Genomic DNA, 20444 nt, shown 5'->3' with positions numbered 1-20444 from the left:
GCCGGCAGTGCGTACTTGGCAAACATTCCTTTCCTTTCTGTCAAGAACTCTGCTGGAGCACTGGGCTGGGTACTCTGGCCGCCATAACAAAGTGGCACAGACTGGGTGGCTTCAACAGCAGTCAGTTATTTCCTCACGGTCCTGCAGGCCGGAGGTACCAGGTTGGGGTGTCGCAGGGCTGGTTTCCTCGGAGGCCTCTCGCCTGGGCCTGCAGCGGGCCACCTCCCTTCTGGGTCTTCACGCGCTCTGCCCTTGTGTGTATCTGTGTCCCAGTTGCCTCTTCTGAGATAAGGACTCCAGCCACATGGGATTACAGCCCACCCTAAGGGCCTCAGTTAACGCGATCACCTCTTTAAAGGCCCTGTCTCTGAATACAGTCACTCTTCTGAGGTACTGGGGGGCCAGGACTTCAGCATACAAATTTGTGGGGAGATGGGACACAATTTAGCCCTTAAGCGAGAAGCTACACATGATACATTGTGGTCTCCAGCTGCCCTGTTTGTGTCCTACTCAGTGGTCAATACAGCCGGGACATCAACTGAATATGTGTGTGTGTGTGTGTGTGTGTGTATACACACACACATATATATATACGTATATATATATATGTACACATATATATACACACATATATATACGTGTATATATACATATACATATACATATATATAAGCTGAATATATATACGTATACATATATAAACTGAATATATGTATGTATACATATATAAACAATATATAAACTGAATATATATACATATATATAAACTGAATTTATATATATATGTGTGTGTGTATGTGTATATATATGTGTGTATATATATATACACACACACATATATATATACGTATACATATACATATATATATAAGCTGAATATATATACGTATACATGTATAAACTGAATATATGTATGTATACATATATAAACAATATATAAACTGAATATATATACATATATATAAACTGAATATATATATGTGTGTGTGTGTGTGTGTATATATATATATATATATATATATATATATATTCCAGTGTAAGCTCTACACCCAACATGGGGCTTGAACTCACAACCCTGAGTTCAAGAGTTGCCTGCTCTACCGACTGAGCCAGCCAGGCACCCTCTTTTTGTAGATGTTCTTTTTTAAAAAAACTTTTTTTTAATTTATTTATTTTGAGGGAGAGAGAGAGTGCAAGCAGGGGAGGGGGAGAGAGAATCCTAAGCAGGCTCCACACTAACAGCACAGAGCCCGATGTGGGGCTCAAACTCATGAACCATGAGATGATGACTTGAACCAAAGTCGGACACTTAACCAGCTGAGCCACCCAGGTGCTCCCGGCTATATTCTAAGGCCCGTTTTTCATGACCTTAGTATACACGAGGATCATCAACCTTGGGGTCTGAAGATCCTGGTTTTTAGCCCCCATTGTTCCTAGATGTGGACATACAAGGTGTAGGTGATAGGGATAAATGTTCATTTCCCTGGATAAATGTCCATTTAAAGACATTGTAGAAAAGGATTTGGTTCTGGGGTGGCTGGCAGTGGCCAGGTTGGGACTAATACACAAACGGGGCAGTTGGAATTCAGGGACACAAGTACTACAGAGAAGGTCACTTGTTCATTCAGCTAATACTTACTATGCCTACTGTGTGCCACTGTGCTAGTCACTGGTCACAATGCTAAATGAAAATAGTCATGGTCCCTACTCATATGGAGCTTATAGTCTACTGAGGAAATAGACTTTAATCAAGTAATATCGCAGTTCTAACAGTACAGTTCCAATAAACCAAGGAAGGAAAGGCATGTGAGACCATGAGGGTGAATGGTGGGGCTCAGGGATGGCTTTCCTGGTTCAACTGAGATATGAGGGGTGGGGAGCCATAGGGGCTGTGGTGCTGGGGTCAGTCATGAGTTGGAATATGAGCAGGAACATTTTGACACAGTAGACTGCATATGCAAAGGCCCTGAGGCAGAAAGGAACTTCACATGGAAGGCAGGAGGTGAGAAAAGGGCAGTGTAGTTTGAGGAGAGAGTAAAGGAAGGTGTGGTGGGAGATGTAGTTGGAAAGCCCTCTAAGAAGACTGGAGGAGTTGGAAAAGGCTTCCTAGGGAAATGACATCTGTATCTTTTCAGTATAAATATAGTTGAGTTCTTCTGGTAGAGAAGAGGGAGAGATAATTTTAGATAGAGAGTATCAGTAACTTGGTATGTTCAGTGTGGCTTGAATGTCACTTATATGAAGGAACCCCATCATTCCAGTTAATGGAAGTTCCTACTTCAGTGGGTTCGTGGTAACTAGAATTTTACTAGATTTGCAATTTTGAGATGTATCTGCCTACATTTATACAGGGACTCGTTAAATAGAGAAGGAAGGAAGGAATGAACACACGAATGCTGTGTTATTGAGTGGGTGAGGGGGTGGTGGGTGATGTGCCAGGGTTGACATGACCTTGGATACGTTAGCGTTTCGTCTGCTCAGGTCTGTGGCTAATAGAAGGCCAGCTGCCCTGACATGTCAGGCCCCCAGGCTCTGTCCCCTCCTCCTCTGCAAGACCTGGGAAGCCTCCTGAAATACTGATCGCTGGCCCAGCATCACCCCGGTTGCCTGAATCAGTCCCCGCTCAAGGCAGGGAAGACCGGGAAGAGTTCCAGTCCGCGGTCTGGGTCAGGAGTTATTGTTAGTTCGACCTGGGTCATGGTGGCCTGGTTTGGGTAAGCGAGGTTCAGATTATCACATAAGCTGAGTGGCAGAGCTTGCTCCAGACACTGGTGGGCAGTCCAAACTAGATGGAAGATGTCCTGTCTGCAAGGGAGGAGTGGGAGGGAAAGCTGCAGGGGTGGAGAAGGGAGGGGGCACGTTAGAGACCGCCCCTGGGGCAGCCAGCTGTGTCTCTGGCAGGGTGATGTCATTCGGTCTGGACTCGGGAATAAATCTTTGTTTCTTTCCCCAAAGAAGCTACAATCGGAAAATTTTGGAGCTTATGATATGTTTTTTTTTCCTGCTTTTAACAATTCATTTGCCTAGATAGAAACAAACAAGGCTATTTGCTAGCTGGTGTTAGGTAGGAAGTCTGTATGTTTCAAAGGTTTTCATAAATGTAAGGAATATTCTTTCATCTTGAAAACCAAGATTTTCTTCCCACCAAACTATTCTTGCAGGTTGGGATGGCCTGAGAGAGAACTATTGATGGCTTCCGAGGTTGTGGGATTCAGCTATGCCAAAAGACCATGACATCGAGGGATTATTATAAATTGAGGGCACAGATTTGCTTGTGAATAACGGAACAGCTGCCTAAAACAACATCTGAAGGGCAATTACCTCCAGTCTAATTTGATGAACGTGGGCTTCATAATCTGTGGCCAATTAAGTATTATCAGCTCTTCTTGGCCCCCCAGAGAAACATACAAACGTGAGCCACTCTTATCTACAGTGACCACATGTGCATGACTGTACTTTTGTTAAATTTGACTTTTTTCAGCTCAAGCAAAGGATAAACTGGCCCTTCACTTTTAGGAGATTTAGGACACATTACTGAGCACCCATTGCCATTTTAGTAGGTACGTGGAGTGGGATGAGAAGACCACATGTGCCTCTTTGAATTTCTTGTGACTAGTAGGGAGGAAATCACATGGAGATAGGGAAATAGAAATGGAGCTCATATTAAAAATCTTGGCATTTCTAGGAGCGCCTGGGTGGCTCAGTCAGTTAAGCATCCGACTTCAGCTCAGGTCATGATCTTGAGATTCGTGGGTTCGAGCCCCGTGTCGGGCTCTGTGCTGACAGCTTAGAGCCTGGAGCTTGCTTTGGATTCTCTCTCTCTCTCTCTCTCTCTCTCTCTCTCTCTCTCTCTCTCCTTCTCTCTCTCTCTTTCTCTCTCTGCCCCTCCCCTGCTCATGCTCTCTCTGCCTCAAAAATAAACATTAAAAACATTAAAAAAAAAAAAACACCTTGTCATTTGTATATCATGCCACACCTCCTTGCTTTGTAGATGACATCTGGTCTCTACTGGCCTGTTCCAAATTATACTTCTCACAGGGCTATTCTGATTTTGCACTTGTAGGTACTTTTAATTATGTCTCCATTAACCCCTACCTGCGTGCTCCTGTCCTTGGCAGCTGCCTTCTTCAGAAAGCTTTCTGGCTCCCAGCAGGGGCAGCTCTTTGGCCAGCATGGAAGGTAAAACACTGATGTGGCAGGATAAAGGAAGCCCTGGATTTCTTCAGGGTGGAGAGGGGAGAGCAATGCAGAATCTGGACAATCTGTGGGCTTCAGGCTTCATTATTTAGCATCATTGAGATCTCCAGCAACCTGCAGGCAGTAGAAAGTTAGAGGGGCGCCTGGGTGGCTCAGTCGGTTGAGTGTCTGACTTCGGCTCAGGTCATGATCTCGAGGTCCATGAGTTCGAGCCCTGTGTCGGGCTCTGTGCAGACAGCTCAGAGCCTGGAGCCTGTTTCAGTTTCTGTGTCTCCCTCTCTCTCTGCCCCTCCCCTGCTCATGCTCTGTCTCTCTCTCTGTGTATCAGAAATAAATAAACATTAAAAAAAATTTTTAAAGAAAGTTAGAAAGAGGGCAACCGTGTAGCACCAGGCAAATCCACCAGGTTTTTCCAGGTTAGTTAGGCCTCAGCTGGGCAGTAGCTCTCAGCAAATTGTCAGACAGCTTGGCAGCATGTGCATGGATTCCAAGAAGGAAGAACTTCATACATCCGGGAATTCAGACATCTCCCTCCACCTCCAGGGACAAAGAAAAGGATGCCTGACCGCCGGCAATTAATATTTATTCTTTTTTTTTTTTTTTAAGCACTTGTTACTGCACTTAGCCTCCCTATGCCTCAGCTTTCTCAAGTAGCAAGTTGGGTTTGATGAACCGGTGTCAGATATTTCCTCTGGCAGTAATGTTCTGTGATTATGGAATTCTAGAAAGTACACAGGAGAGAACAAGTATCTGGTCTTCAGAGATCTCTGTTCTAATTAGGGAGTTTCATGAAACCATGAAAAGAAAACACACACACACACACACACACACACACACACACACACTCCAGATGTACTTTACGAGATAAGGGATGTGACAAGAAGGACTGATGGCCCCTGCTGGGCCAGATTTTCCCAGGAAAATCTTTAGGGAAGCTGGAGGGTTTGCACTGAGCATTTCAGGGTGGGCAGGGTTTAGAGGGTGAGGAAAGGAGAAGGCATTTTCAGAGTGGAAAGCTGAGAGGAGGCCAGAGTGGGACATGCAGAAAAGACTGCATCTGTCTTGCTCACTCCTGGTTTTTTAAGATATCATTGGATATATACTCATACTAGAATATTCTAGTATAGATTTATTTATAGGTAATATTTATGATTATCCAGGAGACAGGTAGAGTGAAGGGCTGGAAAAAAAATAAGATTAAGTAGGAGTTTTGTTGTTCAACCATGTTCCCAAATGCCTAAAACAGTGCCTGGCCAACAGGGGGGCTCAGCAAATCTTTGTTGAATGAATGAACTGATCACTGACGTGATTTCAGGCTGTCGTGTAAGTAACGGGGAACACTGGAAGTTTGGGTACCATTTAGGAAAGGTATCTGGCAACTGTTTGTAGAATCGTTTGTGAAGCGGGGAGGAAAGAAGGAAATGAGTTAAGAGAACACAGAAGTAGGGGCACCTGGGTGGCTCAGTTGGTTAAGCGTCCGACTTTGGCTCAGGTCACGATCTCCCGGTTGGTGAGTTCGAGACCTTTGAGCCCCGTGTTGGGCTCTGTGCTGACAGCTCAGAGCCTGGAGCTGGCTTCGGATTCTGCGTCTCCCTCTCTCTCTGCCCCTCCCCCACTCATGCTCTGTCTCTCTCTCAAAAATGAATAAACATTCAAAAAATATTTTTTACAATGGAGAAACAAGATACAGCTTTGTCTGTTGGAAGGGAGGGGCCGTGGGCATTAGTGGTAAGTTTTTGATACTTAGAATTGCCTTCATTAGGCATTTGCAAATTTAGAGGTCGAGACTCATCTCAGGGCCAGAGATGGGGCGTCTGCAGGCTGATGTGGGAGGCAGCAGCTTGAGGGGAGGGGGGTGTGGGAGACAGGGAGGCCACCCCAGAAGTAGCGTGCGTGCAGCCTCAGCATCTGTGTTCGCAGGGCTCTGGGCTTCCACCCCAGCTGTTTGTTTTAGAAACATCACAGACGTCTTAGAAGCTATGCTTCGTTCCTGCCTGGGAGAGCTCTTACTCCATAGGATTCTCCTGAGCCACTTCCCTGGCATCTCCTTTATTTCCTGTATAGGATCCTTTGGCTGTGTTATCTTTCTTGTACTCTTATCCCGTGTAAAGCTTTCTGATTCGTATCCAATACATGAGCATCCAGCATCCCCTGTTAGAACTGATCCCCTTGCTAGTTTTGAAGGATACGCTGCTTATAACTCTGTGTGTGTGTGCGCGCGTGTGTGTAAATCTCTTCGAAACTGAACTGTAATAACTAATCTTACAACCTCAAGTCATAGGGAAATATGTGCAGTATGCACTGATTGGATATTACAAGGTGCTGATACGCACGATATGAATCAATGTTGGAGTAGAAGGACATTTACCATAGAATACTATACCTTTCTCGTTTTTACCTTAAAAATTCCAGTTTACTGGCAGCGTTTGACTAGAAATAATTGGGAATGTTAAGCCCTTGTCAAAGAATATTATTTCTCCTGTTCGTTTTGGCAACACACAAACTAAAATTGGAACATTACAGAGGTGACGATGTGGCCCCATGTAAAGATGACAAGCCAGTTCACGGAACATTCCATATTTGTACGTACCTTTTTGAAAACTGAAAAAAATATCACTTTTCACTTTTCTACCTGAGGTGGACCAGGTATTTTCTGAACGGCCTGTTTCTTCTCTCCTTTCCTTTTCATAAATCTTTTGAATGGCACACTGGTGATCATATAAGATGAATTTGACCAGAATTCTGTGATTGATAAGAGTTTTGCCAACCTTTTTTTTTTTTTTTAAAGATTTTTTTAAAGTAAGTTCTATGCGCGTTGTAGGCGTCAAACTTAAATTTTTTTTTTTTTATTTTTTTTTATTTTTGAGACAGAGAGAGACAGAGCATGAACGGGGGAGGGGCAGAGAGAGAGGGAGACACAGAATCGGAAACAGGCTCCAGGCTCCGAGCCATCAGCCCAGAGCCTGACGCGGGGCTCGAACTCACGGACCGCGAGATCGTGACCTGGCTGAAGTCGGACGCTTAACCGACTGCGCCACCCAGGCGCCCCTTAAATTTTTTTTTTAATGTTTATCTTTGAGAGACAGACAGAGTGTAAGAGGGGGAAGGGCAGAGAGAGAAGGAGACACAGAATCCGAAGCAGGCTCCAGGCTCTGAGCTGTCAGCACGGAGTCTGACATGGGGCTTGAACCCACGAACTGTGAGATCATGACCTGAGCTGAAGTTGGTTGCCTAACTGACTGAGCCACCCAGGCACCCCTATAGGGATCAAACTTAAAACTCTGAGATCAAGATTCTCGTGCTCTGCCAACTGAGCCAGCCAGGCGCCCCCAAAATCTGATGATTTCCTTTCTTTTCTTTTCTTTTCTTTTCTTTTCTTTTCTTTTCTTTTCTTTTTTCTTTTCTTTTCTTTTCTTTTCTTTTCTTTTCTTTTCTTTTCTTTTCCTTTCCTTTATTTTATTTTTTTACTAAGCTTTACACCCAACGTGGGGCTTGAACTCACAACCCTAAGATCAAGAGGCACAGAATTTTGCTAAACTTTCATTGTGGTATACTACTTGCCTTTTAAACAAATTATTTGTGAAAAATAACTTCACAACTTTAAATGGTAAACTTCTCAATGGCAGTTTGCATCTGTATATCTCTTCAAGTCAAGCATCTGCTGAAAAGATATTGATGACTATGTGGGAGGAAGGACGGTGCTGTATGAATACAGTTTCATGACACTTGGCAGTTCCCATAAATGAACTGAATAGCATAAATTGTCTTTACCTCTGTAGTGTCTAGACTAAAGAATTAGAACCATGAGTTTATAAAAGTCCAGGTTGCTGTCTACACAAATAGAAAAGTGTTTAAAAATTATGCTTCCAATGGGATAATGATGAAATATTTAGTATGGCATTGGGCCAAGTGGGTAGGTGTCTGGAGAAAGATAAGGTTGGTTCTATATCTCATATCATTCAAATAAACTCTACCTTGGTTAGTTCATTTTGCATGATGATCACTGATATTCAGAAGAATTATGACAAAGAAAGCAGGGAGAAATCAGGGAGGCAGTTCTAAAATGTCGGGCCTACCTCCATTGGAACAAATGAAAAATGATTTGTAACAAACATTTCAAAACGTGATGTCGGGTCTACCTCCATTGGAACAAGTGAAAAATGATTTGTAACAAACATTTCAAAACATGAGTATATATTCATATCTGCTTAAAATCTTAAAAGGACTGGAAAAAAAACATGGGCAAATTCCTTTATAATAAAGAAGGCCTTTTTAACTGTGACTTAAAATTCAGAAACCGGGGCGCCTGGGTGGCGCAGTCGGTTAAGCGTCCGACTTCAGCCAGGTCACGATCTCGCGGTCCGTGAGTTCGAGCCCCGCGTCAGGCTCTGGGCTGATGGCTCGGAGCCTGGAGCCTGTTTCCGATTCTGTGTCTCCCTCTCTCTCTGCCCCTCCCCCGTTCATGCTCTGTCTCTCTCTGTCCCAAAAATAAATAAAAAATGTTAAAAAAAAAAAAAATTCAGAAACCATAAATGAAAAAGGCTGGTAAATTTGGATAAAAAATTTTAACTGGTAAAAGCCACAAAAAGTAAATTCAAAAGACAAATGACAATCAGGGGAAAAAGTATTTGTAATGGGAAAAGGGTTAATCTCTACATAAAGAGCTCCTACAAATGAATAAGAAATGACTGGCAGACCAGTAGAAAAATGGGCAAAGGACATGTTCACAGAACATGAAATCCAGATTGTCTTTATAACTCTAACGTAATAAGAGAAATGCACATTTATTTAAAAAAAAATTTTTTTTAACGTTTATTTATTTTTGAGACAGAGCATGAACGGGGGAGGAGCAGAGAGAGAGGGAGACACAGAATCAGAAGCAGGCTCCAGGCTCTGAGCCATCAGCCCAGAGCCCGACACGGGGCTTGAACTCACGGACCGTGAGATCGTGACTGAACTGAAGTCGGACGCTTAACCGACTGAGCCACCCAGGCGCCCTGAGAAATGCACATTTAAATCATGCTGGAGTATTACTTTTCACTTCATCAGACTGGCAAAAATTCTAAAGTGTGATGATTCTATACCGTTGACCAGATGTGGAAAAATTGTCACTGTAGTTCTTGTGAGATTACAAAATAGCACAACCCTTATGAAGGCCGGTTTGGCAATATCTATCAAGATTACAAATGCAATTACCCTTTGACCCAGCAATTTGGCTCTGGTAATTTTTCCCCGAAGGTACATCTGAATACATATAAAGTGACGTATGTAGGAGGTTTTCATTAGACCATTGTTTGTAATAGAGGAGAATGGAAACAATTCAAATATCATTCATGAGTAGAGTCTGGTGAAATAAACTGTGACCCATCCATACAATTGAATATTGTGTATTTTAAAACACATATTGTGTTTTTAAAGAAAACATGGAAACTCTATGCAGTAATATGGAAAGATCTCCAAGATATGTGATTAAATGAAAAAAGGTATAGAGCAGAATGCGTAGTATGCTACCTTTGGTGCAGAAAGAAAAGGGACAACATACGAGTCTGCATTCATATCGGCTTGTATCTACATGAAGAAATATTGAAAGGATAATAAATAAAAGAAACTCAGTAGAAAGTTAATGGGGGGTAGGGGTGGGGTGGGGAGGGGTGGGGGGTGGGGTGGGGAGGGGTGGGTGGACAGAAAAAGGTTGGGAGCGTGCTGTTTGTTCGACACACGGCGATACCGTTTTTATTTGTGAAGCATGTGAATTACAGCCGATTCAAAACAAAAAGGAAGCTGCAGATTTGCAAAATGTCACTCCAGTGGCAGCTTAGCATATGTCCAGGGACTGAAATATCTGCCCAGACCTTTATCATTCCTCGTCTGGACTCTCGGTTGCAGCCTCCTAAGTGGGTCTTGTATTTGGTTTATCTAGAGCTGTGCTGTCCATTATAGTCACCTCGGGCCACATCTGGCTTCTGAGCACTTGAAGTGTGGCTTCTCCAAATTCAGATGTGCGGCCGAGTGTGCCAGATTTAGAAGACAAGAAAAAAAAAAAGAACGTAACTATCTCATTAATAATTAAAAAAAATATAGTGACTGCATGTTGAATGATAATAGTTGGGATTGGGTGGTTAAAATATATCATTGAATTAGTTTCACTTGTTTTTTTCTTACCTTAGATGTGGATACTAAAAAATTTAAAATTATATATGTGGCTTGGCTCTGTGGCTCACATTTTATATATATATATATATATATATATGGCACAGCACTAGTGTAAACCCCTGTCTACACTGGCATTTCTGCCAGAATTACTTTCTTAAAAAACAAAACCACAACTGAATATGCCTTAAAACCCTCACTAACTCCAAGATGCCTATAGAGACCCTTTGTAATAGTCTCTGAGATGCTTCCTTTACCAGCTCCCCGCCTCCCCTCCCGTACAAACACTGCTTCTCTTCACTCCTCGGGCTGCAGGCTCCTTCATAAATGTGAGTCTTTGAACACGCTGTCCTCTCGGCTTGCAGTGTTCCTGAACCTCCATTTCGTTGCCCTGAAAATTCCCTGCTCGTTTTGAAAAGCTAGTTCGTGTGGCCCTTCTTTGATGAAGTCCCCCTAGTCCCTCTGTCCCGTTTGCTTATAGCACTTGGTGTCCTCTGTGTTCTCCACTTATCACCTGATAACTGCCGTTAATCTTTTCAAGGTATTGTCTCCCTCACCAGACTGTGAGCTCCTCAAGGACGGAGCTCTCATCATCTTTGTATTCCCAGAACCTGAAACTGCCAGGAAATAAACTTCAAAACGTCTCTAGGAAAGTGAGGTTGGTTGTGTTTTGTCGAGAGCACACCATGCCCCATCTGCCTGGCTGGTGCTTCTCGTCTGGTCTGTGTATTAACAAAAGTAGGTTCAGGGGCGCCAGGGTGGCTCAGTAGGTTAGCGTCCAGCTTTGGCTCAGGTCATGATCTCGCGGTTGGTGAGTTCGAGCCCTGCGTTGGGCCCTGTGCTGACAGGTAGGAGCCTGGAGCCTGCTTCAGATTCTGTGCATCCCTCTCTGTCTCTGCCCCTCCCCTACTTACACTCTGTCTCTCTCAAAAATAAATCAACATTAAACACAATTTGGCTCAGTTGACTTTAGCTCAGGTCATGATCTTGCTGTTTGTAAGTTCCAGCCCCGCCTTGGGGTCTGTGCTGACAGCTTAGAGCCTGTAGCCTGCTTTGGATTCTGTGTCTTCTTCTCTCTCTCTCTGCCCCCCCACTGCTCCATTCATGCTTTGTCTCTCTCTCAAAAATAAATAAATGTTAAAAAAAATTTTTTTTAATAAAAAAAGACCTTCTCTAAAAAAGAAAAAAAAAAAAAAAGAATAGGCCTCTTTGGAATCTTCTAGCTTTAATTAAACAGGCCAGCCTCCCTATAGGCAGAAGATTACACATTGCAGAGACATCAGCAGCACCAAACCCATAGTGAGGCTGGTCTTCAGGGTTGTGTTCAGACTGGAAGCTGAGAGGTGTTCGTGTTCAGTCAGAGAGCAGAAATCTCTAGCATGGCTGCGTGCCCATGTTTCCAGAAGGTAAAGGTGGCAGGTGGTTGCCAGAAGGTGAAAGCACGTGTGGAGCCCGGCCAGCCACAAGAAGGCTGCGAGCTGGGAGAATGAAGTCCTTCATGGTCTTGTCCACGGGCTCTTGACTTTGGCGACTGTTTCTGTGCAAAGTCATTGCTGCTGGTTAAGATTTTCGTTGTCCTTCTGTTCTGCTTGTGGGGACTTGAGCTTTTGCTTGAAAGAGAAGAGAAGAGTGATAAATGAAATAGCTAGGGATCTGTGAAGCAAAGAGTTTTTAAAAGGAAAGAGTAGAATTTTGCAAGAAACTTCTCTCCTTAGCTAAGTAACTGAAAAGGCTCATGCTTACATCCCAATTTTAAAAGTTTACTTATCATTGTTCAGAATCTGTTACTTTATTTTTGTGTGTGTGTGTGTAATGTTTTTGAAGTTTGTTTTTTTTTGAGAGAGACAGAGTGCGAACTGGATAAGGGCAAAGAGAGAGAGAGAGAGAGGGAGAGAAATTCCAAGCAGGCTCCACATGGTCAGTGCAGAGCCCTATACGGGGCTTGAACACGTGAAACTGAGATCATGACCTGAGCTGAAATCAAGAGTCGGATACTTAACTGACTGAGCCATGACTGAGCCACCCGGGTGCCCCAAAGCTGTCTCCTTCTTGCATAATGATTCTTGTGCAGCTCTCATAAATCAGTTGAATGAGGAGTTCTTTCTTGTGCCAAACGTTGAGGGCTGGTCGGATAGTAGAAAGCACAGTGCCTTCAAGGGGCTAGAAGAACATGTCTGATCCCAGGATTTTCACTTACCTAGCGGTGTGAGCGTCCGCAAATTACGTCACCTGCTTTGGCTGCCTTTTCAGTAAAATGAGTTTATCAACACTTCCTGGGTTGTGAGCCTTACAAGAGGCAAATGAACGCTGGTGCTCAACGTGGGGTCTGGCCCAGAGTGGGTTTTGATAAATAGGGTTTATAACTCCAGTATGAATATAGATTTTCTTTTGCACCTGTCTGGTGTTGAATCACCAGATGAGCACGCTCCGGGCAGAAGAGGAGCGTGTCTGTCCATCACCGTGCCGGAATGCAGTGATCGCTCCACAATAGAGGTCCTTAGTGACTGCTCCTTAGGGCCTCCTCGTCATCTCGGGGATTGAGCAGGTGTGTAGGGAGTCCCACAAAGGAGGCGTGGGTTGGAGAACGGACTTGACCGTTAGTTGGTCCCACATGAGTTCGCTCTATGTCCTTGGGCCTGAGTCTGCTTGTTTGTGAAATGAAGGCGTTGATCTTCTCCATGTCTAACGTGTTCCAGCTCGGTCTCCGCAAGCCAACAGACAAGGGCCGCTGGTGGTCAGGCTGCATTGTTCTTACGGTAGCATTTCACTGGATTGTACTCTGGGTACTGGATTGAACCCAGAAACTACAGCAAGCTCTGTCACCTCTGAACAGCCCCACACAGGAGAGTTGTTCCCTTTTGCTTTTGGGATTACAGCCCAAGGCCAGAGTCTTCTTTCTGGGCTCCGTTCCCCACAGTCTGCTCTCACCTTCTCCCTGGATTCACCGGGCTACGGATGCTCACTTGTTTCCTGGAGATGAGATCTGTTCCACATCATTCTTCGGACAAGACAAAGAATAATCTTTGATTATTATTATTATTACAAAGAGGAAGATCATTGTCAGACTTCTTCTAAAAAGTAACTTGCACTTAGAAAACATTTTTTTAAATGTTTATTATTGAGAAACAGAGAGAGAGAGCATGAGCAGGGGAGGGGCAGAGAGAAGGGGAGACACAGAATCCAAAGCAGGCTTCAGGCTCTGAGCCGTCAGCCCAGAGCCCGACGCGGGGCTCGAACTCGCGGACCGCGAGATCGTGACCTGAACCGAAGTCGGACACTTAACCGACTGAGCCACCCAGGTGCCCCAGTAAACATTTCTATGAACATTCTGCTCTTTTTGCCACTCGAGGTGATTGGCCTTCTCTCCTCCCTTCCCCGCTTCCCTATCTTATCTGGCTGCTCAACTCGAGGGGCCCATCCTTCGTTCTTGTTTGAGTTAGATGAACGCAGTACTTTGTATGCCTTATGACCAGATTAATTCGAGCTGGCAGTAATCAAGATTTGGGGCTGATTATCATTAAAGGGTAATTTCATTGCTGTGCATAACTGGTCTTGCTTCAACCCACGATTGCATTTCTTTTGTCACATGATTACAAAAGAAAAAAAAATGCTCTTGGCAATAAACTTTTGAAAACAGGTTTTCTACATTCAGTTCTTTTTCAGACCAACTTTACAAATTTCAAGTGCGCCTTTATTGTAACGATCTGCCTGCTTTCTATTACATATTCAAAATAAAATTGAAACCGTTCATCATTGAAATGAATATTACAAAAACAGCATCTGGTTTGAATAATGAGCTTTTTGGTCCAAGTTTTGCTTCATTGGATGAAACTCATAAAACCGCCCTCGATTGTTGGGTCATTGACTTCTCTGTCACTAGCTCTTGGTTCCTTTCAGTTGTCCACTTGGAGGCCCCTAAGGTTTCTTGCAGAAAGGTCTTTCCTAGTGGTACTTGTTTTAAATCCTCTTGGTCAGACACTTTTCTGCCACCAGCTGGGTGGAGGGATGATACCTCATGATCACAGAACCGTAAGTGCGGGACATTTTAAGTATTTTGTCCACCAATCAAGCCTTTGGAACAAGAGCAAAGTGAAAAAAAGGGCTCTGGAATTGGAATGATTGAGAATTAGATGTTCTAGCGCCTTAATTTCCATATGATTCAGGGTCAGATAGGCGGTGCTACCCAACTTGTTTCTACCTTGAATTTGTTTTTAATGTTGGTTTATTTATTTAAGAAAATTTTTCATGTTTTTTATTTTTGAGAGAGAGAGACAAAGTGCGAGCAGGGGAGGGGAGGAGAGAGAGGAGACACAGAATCCGAAGCAAGCTCCAGGCTCCGAGCTGTCAGCAGCACAGAGCCCGATGCGGGGCTCGAACCCACGAACTGTGAGATCATGACTTGAGCTGAAGTCGGACGCTCAACTGACCGAGCCACCCAGGTGCCCCTAATATTGGTTTATTTTTGAGAGAGAGAGAGAAAGCACAAGCAGGGGAGGGGCAGAGAGTTTTGGAGGGAACAGAGGATCCGAAGGGGGCTCTACAAGGACAGCAGAGAGCCCAATGCGCGGCTGGCTTAAACTCACAAACTGCAAGATCATGACGTTAGCTGAAGTCGGATGCCTAACTGACCGAGCCGCCGAGGCGCCCCTCAACCTTGACTTTGGATGCTTGCAGAGATATGGTGGTACTTGGTAATGATAATAGTGGAGGGCACAAAGCCACTATCGGACCCTTGCCGATAACACACGTGCACATGCTCATAACACGCACAGATACAGTCTGTGCTCTGGAAGTCTCTGGAGGGTAAATCAATTTTTTGCTCTTAGGTTTTCTGATCCACAGGTGTCCAGCCAGGCTGAAAATATTTAGAAAGCACTTTCAGATTCATCGTTTGACTTGGCTTTCAGAAAAGCACTTTAAGATGGGTAGGGTAGATTCTCTTATCCCTCTTTTACTAATAAGGAACCTCCTCAAAGAAGTGCTGAGACTTAGTCAAAGACATATCTATAGCTGTCATATAGAAGGACGAATGATATTTTATAGAGTCCTAGTTTTACATTTAATCGCAAAGCCTGTGTTCCATCTAAGGATAATCCTGTACTACGTTCCACGTCAGTAAAAAGCTGAATGAATGAATGAACAAATGAATAAATGAAAAAACAAACCAAACAAAATCCTGACAAAACAAAACACTGAAGGGAAATACCTCCAGTAGTCAGAGGCTGAACACATGGAAGCAAATGAGTATTTTCCGTGTGTTAACTTCTTTGCCTGGAATCGGAGTTGGCAAGGGTGCCGGCAGGCTTATAGCAGTGGATTTGAAAGAAATTATTACTGAATTTCATGGAATTAGCAGTACTTAGCTAAATAGAGGAGTAAGAGAATATTCCTTTATCTGTGACTGTTTGGATTCCTGGATCGTTACCAAACACGAAACAGGCTGAGAGAGTGACCATTGGTCCCCTCCTTTCCTCCGCTAGGTGTAGTCGTCTGTTCCAGGAGTGCCTCCGGGAAGCTGCAGGCAACATGAGGGTGGTTGTACATCTTGTCAGATAGAGCTCAAGCATTCCCCCTACTGTACTTCTTTAAAAAATGTATTTCCAATTGTGTTTGCTACTGACCCCTTCACAAGAACCAACAGGAGACAGACAGATTTGGAGTGGACCTGAAATGCCGTGCCCGGCCAGGCTCCTGGGTGAAGAATATGAGCTCAGGTAGCCGTCTGGCAACTCTGGGACCGGGCATCGTACTCTTTCAGGACATCGGGGCAAAAGTACATCCCTTTCTCGACTCGGTAATGGGACTGCACCTTCTTGGAGAATCCTGGAATCCTTGCTCTCTGGGTTTTCTCTGAAGCTCTCTAATTATAGTTGGTTGTCGTTGATTGTGGTTTTCTCTCGATCGTGCTTTTTAAACGCTAACTCTTCAGGAGCCAAATGGATGTTTGCCTTTTTCCTAATTAAGGTGTGTGGTGAGCAAGTGTTCCTTAAGAAGGACCTGCTCTGCTTTGTGATTTAGTTTCATTGGAGGCTCTTGCTTGACGACATCTTGTTGGATCCTACTCGTAAATTCACTTAGGCTATTTCGGATCCCAGGCCTCAAATCCCTGTCTCTTTTGGCTTCGCCCATTCTTCCTTCTTTCTGGCCCAGTTTGGCCCTCCGCAGATGGGGCAAGGGAAGTACTGTCCATCCTACCTGTTTCACATGGCTGCTTCCTGAGCAGGGTTTGGCAGACTGAATAATGAATGGAAAAGGTTCTGATGTAGCAGCCGATCGACAGGGTTTGGGTCCCACGTCAGCTGCTTGCTTGCTGTATTCTCTAGGACACGTTGGTTAATTTGTGCACACCTTGGTTTCCTTGTGTGTGAAGTGAGTTAGGTAATCGCTGTTTCAACAGTGTCGTTGAGGGTTGATTGACATGACGTAGTTGGAAGCGGTTTATAAAGTGTCCGTTGCAGACACTCTTTCATGGAGAGCAATTGATACACCTAGAGAAGGTGCTTAGTTTATTACCAGATGGATCATGTAGGAAAGGCAGGATTTCCAGATTTGCCTGGAAAAGGAAAGGGATAAGGCATTCCCGATCAAGGCATCTCATGGGATGATCAGACCAATGAGATACTGAGTAGGCGAATGGTAGAGGGACAGAGAGAACTGGCAGGAACGAGGGAAGGCAAGGAACGTGAGCTGGTTTGATTATCTAGAGAGAGATGAGCTCAGAAACCAAGGGCGTGGGCTCTCTTGCCACCAAAATGTAAAAAAGGAGCATCATGGGGGAGGCTCCTAGTTTGAAAGTAGGATGCTGGTGACCTTGGAAACTGAATGTGTTTGGCATCGCTGGAAAGGTAAACATGAAGAGAGGTTGGAAAGTTAATCCAACCAAGAAATGAACTGGGCCCGGTACGACTGTGTCCACTAGGAAAAAGCAGTGCTGAGAACACAGTGCCTGGCACAGGGTAGGTGCTGAGTAAATATTTGTTGAATTAGTGAACGGGCACGATTAAGATGGTGCAGAGAACCAGCTGCAGAATTGAGATGTAGTCTCGGGTTAACTATCCTTCTGGCTTCGGAAAAAGCCTGTCCCCTGAAGAAAGGAGTCCTTGCATCCCACCCAAGTGAAGCCCTGCAGCCCCGGGGAGGGCATTGTCTAACCCCTATAGAGGAGGTGTTTTCCTAGCTCAGTGAAGTGAGATGTGCTCGCGGAAGATGTGGCATAAAAGCCTTTGATGGTACGTCTCCCCGTTTTAATTTGCAGGCTGCTGCTCATTTAATAAATCATCCCTATGATATTGTTTCAGTTCTGCTTGGATCTGGAGAGTGGAGCTTTGTATGCACCGTCTGCCAGCAAACTGAGAGATGTGTGTCCTGGGCTGGGAATGGCGACTTTGTATTCTTTTCTTGGAACCACTGAAGAGTGGCCTTCTGCTCCCATGATGCTGTAACCCCTGAGGGCATTCGTTGTCCGTTATTCCTCCTCCTTGGGTTGCCCGTGTTTTACTTAATCTTCTGTCTCATCTTGTTTCTGCTGGTCTGCCCTGGTGTAGGAATCGACTCCTACTCTGTAATTTTTGGCTTGAGAAGCTAGTCGAGCTTTGGATCCCTGGAATCCTGGCTGCTTCATGCCATACGCCACGAAACACCTCCCCAGTTGAGGTTCCTCATTGATCTGGAGTGAGAAGCACCGTGACTCCGGGTGGCAAGAACACCCTCAGCCCACCACAGCCCTCTTCTTTCACCCCGGGTCACCTGGCACAAAGATGAACGCTCTTCTTGCTCGCATTCTCTGCAGGTGACGCGGCTCAGCCCCGCTAGGGTTTAACCTTGGCGTAGTATGCAGGTCCCTTTTCAGATACACAGAAGCGCTTCGAGAGACTGGTTGCAGAACTCGGCACATGAGGAGAAATGCCTCAAGAGACTTCCCTCAGTAGGAGCTGGAAACTTACTCTCCTGGGAGGGAGGTTTGTGGTTTGGTCGGTGTTTGAGGGGCAAATGAAAAAGCACGCCTGTAAGACGGGGAGATTCAGGTGACTGATTCAGGTGATGTTTGTTGCTCGAGTCACGGGGAACTGCCGAAGTCTAGATGCTTCTGCCGCAGCCATCCAGTTGTAGTCGCCTTTTCCTGAGACAAAGCAACTGGGGTGTAACTTAAATAGCTTTGCTCACCCGGAAACCCTCTAGAACCCTCAGATTTCTCCAGCCCCCGTCTGTGCTAGCCCAGTGGGCCCGTGTGGACCGTGGAAACACAACCCTGTGAACCTGTGTGTCCTAAGCGAGGGATAACTTCGTGTCTCCGGCTCACATAGAGTACGGTATTTCATCATGGTATGTGCGATGTTCTGAGCTGAAAGGAGTATTTATATCGAGCCTCTCAGAGGTATGCCTGGTATGAAAACCATAAGCGATTTCGCCTCACCGGCTTGTTTCAAATTCTCCGGCATAATGCTGTACCGAGATGGTCTTTATTCACTGATTCTCCTTGACGGTGGCGGGGAAATGACCAGGTGGGACATGAAATAAATGCACCGGAGAACATTAGGTCCAGATTTCCTGACTTGGGTGTGAGGAAAATAGCAAACCCAGTGTGGAGTCAAAAGCAAGTGGAAACAAACAAACATAAATCACTGCTCTTTGGAAGAGAAACGGGTCATGCCAGCAACATGAGAGCATTTCTGTGTTTGTCGTCCTGTGGCCTGATGCACATTGACTCATTTTCTCTAGTTTCACCGTAATAAATGAAGAATTTCAAACCCTGAGGGAAACTCCAAGACCCCCTCCACAGGGAAGATTATTCTTGATATCTGCTGAAAACCTCCTCGTGTGCTTTGATTGGGTTCCAGCAGAACGGATGACGGGCTTGCCCGTGGGTCCTGGAGACAGTGTCCCATTATATCTGGTTCTTCTTGGGAAATGCATTGTTGGGCCTGGAAGAGAGCTCAGATGCAAAATAATTTGGTTTTTTTGCTCTGTGCTTAATGAAGGCAAAAAAAGCAAAAGCCGGGGTTGATGAGGATGAGAGGCTATATCCTCAATAATTAGTCACTTACATAAAGTGAGGGATGAAACCTTTTTCTGTGGAAGCTCCTTTAGTTCTTCTTGGTTGACTCTTTTCCTCCTTGTTGGGTAATGCAGTCCCAGTGTAATGATAGGAGAGGAGCAAGTCAGGCTTGACATGTCGCTGACAAGCAAAATCTTAGAGTTAATGCTGATTAAGTCTTAAATCGGTCCGTTTTTTCCAACTTTGATGGTAGGGTTTTTAATAGCATATAATTTTACAAGGCACTTCTTCCTTTTTTTTAAATTTTTTCTTTTTAATGTTTATTTATTGCTGAGAGACAGAGAGAGACAGAGCGTGAGCATGGGAGGGGCAGAGAGAGGAGGAGACACAGAATCAGAAGCAGGCTCCAGGCTCTGTCAGCGCAGTGCCTGACTCGGGGCTCAAACCCACAAACCGTGAGATCGTGACCTGAGCCGAAGTCGGAAGCTTAACCGACTGAGCCACCCAGGCACCCCACAGGGTGCTTCTTTCTAAACGGGGCCTCAGGGAAGATGATGGAAATCCTCTTCTAAAACTCAAAGGTGGAGCATGATGGGGACTGCCTCACTTCACCTCTGCCCTAACCCTAGCAGGCATATTGCTGGGCTCAGGTGTCCCAGGATGCACTTTTACCCCCTTGGGAACCCTTACGCGTTCAGCCCAATTAGATTAATTGCCTTCCTCGCCAGGATTTACAATGCTTTGCAGTTTAGCTGCAGTACCTAAATGTTAGTTTTGCAAGTAGAAGATACTATTATTGGCCTCTAAAGGGCTATGGTTTTTTCAGAACCCATGGAGAGGAGTTTTAAACAATCATTCTAGCCAAGATGGACGATAGGTTAGAAAATTTGTCTTCAAGCTGGGTTTTCTACTGGCCGTGAAACGTTTATGTTTAGAAGAGAGTTCTAACTCTGTATCATTTCTGTTTGGTGCCTCCAAGGGTAATTATGGGTAGGTTATAATGAAACATGCTATTTTCCAGTATCTCCTAGAGTTCATAGAGTATTTTGTATACTCTTGCTTTCCAGATGGAGACCATTAAGCTGAACCCAAGCTTTCGTCC

At 44.7% G+C, this 20444-nt stretch overlaps 1 protein-coding gene and 1 long non-coding RNA gene across 3 annotated transcripts in view; both read left to right on the top strand.

Moving 5' to 3' along the window:
- JAZF1 (JAZF zinc finger 1) overlaps positions 1 to 20444 on the top strand; it is a 275833-nt gene that overhangs the window by 56620 nt on the left and 198769 nt on the right. The window lies entirely within an intron of this gene.
- On the top strand, positions 942 to 8494 carry LOC125930865 (uncharacterized). The gene is made up of 2 exons (XR_007460274.1): positions 942 to 7020; positions 7240 to 8494. It is a non-coding gene; the product is annotated as an uncharacterized LOC125930865 (long non-coding RNA).

Source organism: Panthera uncia, chromosome A2 (assembly GCF_023721935.1).
Source record: "Panthera uncia isolate 11264 chromosome A2, Puncia_PCG_1.0, whole genome shotgun sequence".
NCBI lineage: Eukaryota > Metazoa > Chordata > Mammalia > Carnivora > Felidae > Panthera > Panthera uncia.
This window is presented reverse-complemented; position numbering and strand designations above follow the sequence as displayed.